The sequence below is a fragment of the Miniopterus natalensis genome, chromosome X (assembly GCF_054644295.1).
Source record: "Miniopterus natalensis isolate mMinNat1 chromosome X, mMinNat1.hap1, whole genome shotgun sequence".
In the NCBI taxonomy this organism is placed as follows: Eukaryota; Metazoa; Chordata; class Mammalia; order Chiroptera; family Miniopteridae; genus Miniopterus; species Miniopterus natalensis.
Genome location: NC_142103.1, coordinates 59,497,840 through 59,503,080, shown reverse-complemented (window position 1 = coordinate 59,503,080; position 5,241 = coordinate 59,497,840). Strand labels below are relative to the sequence as shown.

At 50.0% G+C, this 5,241-nt stretch overlaps 1 pseudogene; it reads left to right on the top strand.

The window, feature by feature from the left end:
* Positions 1-4,618: 4,618 nt before the first annotated feature.
* On the top strand, positions 4,619-4,912 carry LOC107541191 (transcription and mRNA export factor ENY2 pseudogene; annotated as a pseudogene).
* The last annotated feature ends 329 nt before the right edge of the window (positions 4,913-5,241 follow it).

Below are 5,241 nucleotides of genomic sequence, written 5' to 3'. Positions count from 1 at the left end.
GTCAACCCATCCTTGCTCTGTGTGTGCTCTTGCTTTGGGCCCTTTCTGCATCCCCCTTTCCCGCTATCACTGATTCTCCTCTCCTTTCTTGTCTCTCCAGGCTGGGCTGCCTCTCCCTCTCGGGCAGCAGCAGAGGCCGAGATGAGCAATGTGGGGAGCAGATGTGGGATGCCCTGCCCCCCCCTTCCCATGGGCCAGATGCAGCTCATCGGGTGGATGAGGGCAGCCTCCCAGGCTGGGCCTGCCAAGCACACACGTTCTTAGACTGCCTGGGCTACTACGCAGGTTTTGATTGACAACAGGAAAGAAAATAAAACACATAGAAGAGAAAAAACACAGCCACCTAGTGACTGAAAGGAAGCAGAGCAGCAGGGAGCAAGCTGCATGCAGCTACCTGGGCTTGGAGGGTGCTGCGTGAATGGGGGTAGGCAGGAAAAGGGAAGACTGTAAATGTCAAGAACCTGCCTCATGTGCTGCTCTTGGCCAGACAGTGCCAGGCTGGATCTTGGCAGCAGCCCTGGCGCCTAGATAGGCGATCCAGGACCAAAGAGGCTAAATGATTTCTACAAGGCACCTCTCCTGCAACATCCATCAGTCCCTGTCCTAAAGGACTCTACTGTCACAGGGTTCCATACTCTTCTCTCTCCATCCCTCCATCCTCTCTGCGGTGCTCCACTGGCAGGCCAAACTGCCAAGAGCAAGCCAATTTCCAGGGCTCCCTGGAAATTGCTGAAGCATTGCTTTCCTTCAGGGGTTTCCCTGTGGCATTCTTATCAGTTGGCTCCACTCTAGATTAGGCCCTTTGGAGTCCTGGGGGCACCTGTTCTAGTCCTAAAGAAAAGCTGGGCACCCCCTTGGCTGTTAGTTCACGGATCCTTGAGCAACTTGGGTTTCAGGCCCACAGCTCAGCATCTGTTCAATTTTCTGAATCTGCCTCAGCGGCCTTCCTGAGCTCCACCCAGCACACCTGGCCCGTGGCAACCTCTTCTCTCCAACTCCTCCCCACCTCTTTCCACTCTCTCCACCCATATTCCACACCCCACACTGGCCCAAGCCTAGCCTCTTGTCTTTTCCCCTTTGATCCATTTGTCTGGTCAGCCTTTCACAGCAGGCACCTTTTCCCTCTTTTTCAAATGGAAGAACATACCTGTAGAAGGGAAGACACTGGCCCCAGTCCCAGTCCCTTCAGAGCCAGGGGACAGCCATCATAAGAGGTTGAAGCTACATCCTAAAGCTCCTAAGATCAAACTTCACCCCAGGACCCATCTTGAGCCCAGGTAGGGCCTATGGCAACCATCCCCAATATGCAGGTAACAGACTTTGACCCCCAAAGTGACTAAGACTTGATACTGAAACGAAATCTCTTTCCTTATGGCAACACAGCATGCATCTGGCAAGGGGCCTGCAGAACAACAAAACACCTTCCTCCTGCCTCCCTCCCCCCCAAAAAACCCAGTAGTATATCCTTACCTAGCACCTTTGCCCCAGAGTATCTGTAGGCTGCCATCTCCTTTTATCATTATGCCAGCCTTATAGAAAAGGAAAAGGTGAAGACCAGAGAGGGGCAGTAATTTGCTAAGGTCACACAGCTCTGCAGGCCCCCTCTCATCCCTAAGAGCTTCTCACTTCACTGAGGCAGCTTTCTTAGAAGACAGACCGTCTGAGGGAGACAGAGAAGAAAAGAGAAAAACCCAGCAACCTGTCTGAGGAAAGAGGAGCAGCAAAGAGAGCCTCTTGAATCAGCCTATTGAAAGGAAGGTAGAACTGCAGGCTACGTGGGAGTTTCAGGCTTGGTTACATACCGTGAAGGAATTGCTGCCTCCTCCTTCCAATGCCCCAGAGAGGCTATTTGAGTGACACAGAGAAAGTACTGAGAAGGGTTTATGCTGAATGTGGCCCTCTTGTCCTCTTCCTTCCTCTACAGCTCCCACCCCAATCAGTGCACAATGCCATCGTCTCTTGCCACTTTCGTCCCCCTCCAATTAATTCTGCACCCAGCAGCCAGGGGGGAGTACAAATGTGTAAATCAGATTGTGACACAGCCCTGTTCAACACCCACTGCTGGCTTCTCTTGCTTTTACAATAAAGCTAGGCTCCTTACACAGCCCTCAGGGTGCTCTAAGATCTGGGCCTCCAGCTCCAACTCCCCCACCCACCCATCCACCATCACCCCAAGCATCTCCTGCTTTCCCCACACTGATTCTATCACCCTTCCCCAAACACTGCCCTTCATGCTGCTTTGGCTGACTGGTTCCTCCTCCTAAACACCTAGCCTTCTGCCTCCCTCTGTGCCAGTCAGCAAATCTCAGGAAAACAGGCACTCTAGTTCTGGAAGAGAGGACAGCACCAATGCCCTGCCAATCAGCTGACATTTCCCTCAAGTCCAGGGAGGGAACTGGTGAATATTTTGAGGCGGGTGATGGCAGGGAGCCTAAAGGATAGCCGAGAATTGAATGAAAAAAGTGAGGAGATTTACTGAGGAGCCTTGATCAAGCAAGAGGAATAGTAAGATGGGCATCTGAAGGAAAGAAGGCCCCTAACTTGCCTCAGTACCCGCGGGGCCAGGCAATTCAGACCCAGTTTCTCCTTCCAGCTTCACCTCCGCGGAGTGTCTTCCACTCATCCCATTTCACGGTCGAAGAAAGTGAAGCGCTGAGAAAAATGAAGTGAAATCACCCTGGGTCAGAAAGCTGAGCCTAGCTGCCTGCTCAGGTCTCTGGGACTCCTCACGCCAGGGGCTCCAGGGCCCCAACCGCCAAGACCCATGGATTACTGAATCAAAGCAATTGAGGAAGCCAAAGCGGCCTCGCCTCCCCCCGCCCCCCCCCCCCCCCCCCCGCCGCTGCTCTGCCCCCTCCTCCCTAGCCGGCCCCAGCGTTTAGTCATTTACACTTTGAAGGCAGCCTATTCTCACCACCAGCTTCCCTGTCCACACATTTGCATTTGGAGCCTTTCATCTGATCTCTAGGAATTAAAGGCTTTGTCTCCTATTAAAAGAATTCCAGGCCCTGGGAGTCTCCAGGGGGAGGCTCGGAGGCTCAGCCAGGAAAGCCTTCCTTCCAATCGCGTCCGGTTTCAAACTGGCTCTGCGGGTTTGGGCGAGTGGGGTGGGGTTGGGTGGGGCGGGGAGGGGCGGGGCGGGGTTGGGTGTCTGTGGGCCCCTGCTCCATAGCTTTAACCCTATCCCCTCCCATGCCTATCTGAGCAGCCTAGGACGCAGTCGGGCCGAAGGCTGGAGCAAGCACCCATAGGGAACCAGCCAAGACGGCCTTGGAATTCTGGCTCTGCCTCTTATTAACCTTGAGCTCTTGGGCCACTCACTTTCACCTCTGAGCCTCAGTTTCCTCGTCTACAAAATGGGAGCAAAGGGATCTGTAAACCGTGGATCCCACCTGTCCTCAGCAGCAGAAAAGTTTCTCTCTTAAAAGTCAGGAAGAGAATGAAATTCCAGATGTCCCTCTGTCCCCCTGGGCAGGAGCTTTCTCCTATGTGGGCCTCAGGTTCCCCCTTGTAAAACAGGCTGTTTGGTTTCAAGGACTCTTCTCCAACTCTGGCATATTATCAGATGCGGAGCCTTCAGAGTCCATTCAATCCTGACCCCAGCCTGGACTTGGTCCCCTGCCCCATCGTTATAATACTATCGTCCTTGTTCTGTAGACCACCCTGGATGCACATTAGACTCACTTAGGGAGATTTACAAAAATCCCAGTGTCGATCCCCAGAGATTCTGATTGAACTATTTTGGGGTGGGGCCAGGGCCAAGTTTTTAAAAGCTCCCCAGGCGATCCTAATGTACAGACAGCGCTGAGAAGCAGCACTTCCGGCTGTCTAGTACCTTGGACGCATGCCACTTCAGGGTAGAGATTGGGAGCCTAGCCCCTGGTCCTGGCTCTTCCCAACAGTGACCACGGGCAAGTTACTTACCTTCTTTGTGCCTCAGTTATCTCAGATTTAGAAGGGGTGAGAGGGTTAAATGAGATAATGCATGCAAAGCACTCAAGTCTTTAGAGCAATTCTGGGCACAGAGACAGTGTTCACCAAATCTGTCTCTAGCTTTGATTTTCACTTTGTAGTTGACTATGTACCTGGAATTGGGCTCCTCAGCAAAACTCTGCGAGGTAAGAAGGTTAATGAAGCAGACACTACACATGAGTAGACTGAGGTTCAGAAAGGGGAAGTTACTGGTCAAGGTCTTGTAGCTAGAAGGATCCTTTATTTATTTATTTTTATTTTTATTTATTTATTTTTTATGTATGTTTTTATTGATTTTAGAGAGAAAGGAAGGGAGAGGGAGCAAAAAACATCAATGATGAGGGAGAAATATCGATTGGCTGCCTCCTGCAAGCCTCCTACTGGGGATTGAGCCCACAATCTGGGCATGTGCCCTGACTGGGAATTGAACTGGTGACCTCTTGGTGCATGGGTCGATGCTCAACCATTGAGCCACACCGAAAGGATCCTTTTTTAAAAAAAATTATTTAAAATATTTATTTCTTGATTTTATTTTTTTGAGTTTTTTCTCTTTGTTCCTTAGTGAGTCTACCTTTTTTATTATTAAAAATTTTGGAGGCGCCTGAGCTACTGAGGGTCTAAGTCCAGGCAGGCAAAGAGTGTGGTTAGCAAGATGAACAAAGATGCGCATATGAGAGCAACGATTAACCAAAAGTTGATAGAAACTGGAGAAAGAGAACGCCTCAAAGAATTGCTGAGAGCTAAATTAATTGAATGTGGCTGGAAGGATCAATTGAAGGCACACTGTAAAGAGGCAATTAAAGAAAAAGGACTAGAACACGCTACTGTTAATGTCTTGGTGGCTGAAATCACACCAAAAGGCAGAGCCCTAGTACCTGACAATGTAGAGAAGGAGCTTCTACAAAGAATAACATTCCTTGCTCAGCATGCCAGCCTTTAATATTGAATTAGATCGTGTTGTTTTGTGGTCTTATTTCTGAAAGTAAAACTTGCCATAAATTAGGAATCACTTTGCCAAGTAAAATCCTTTTTTGTACAATGGTATACAGTTTCAGTAATGATGTATACATTGTATTGATTTTTTTTCCCCTAAATGTTATTTTAATAAATATCTCATGAATGAGAAAAAAAAATTTTTAATGTTGACGTAATTGCAGGTGTCCCCCTTTTCCCTACCTTTTGCCCACCTCAACCCACCCTGCCTCCCCTCCCCCTTCCCTTCCTCCCTCCCCCCTCCCTTCCCCCCTCCCCCCTCCCTTGGCCTTCACC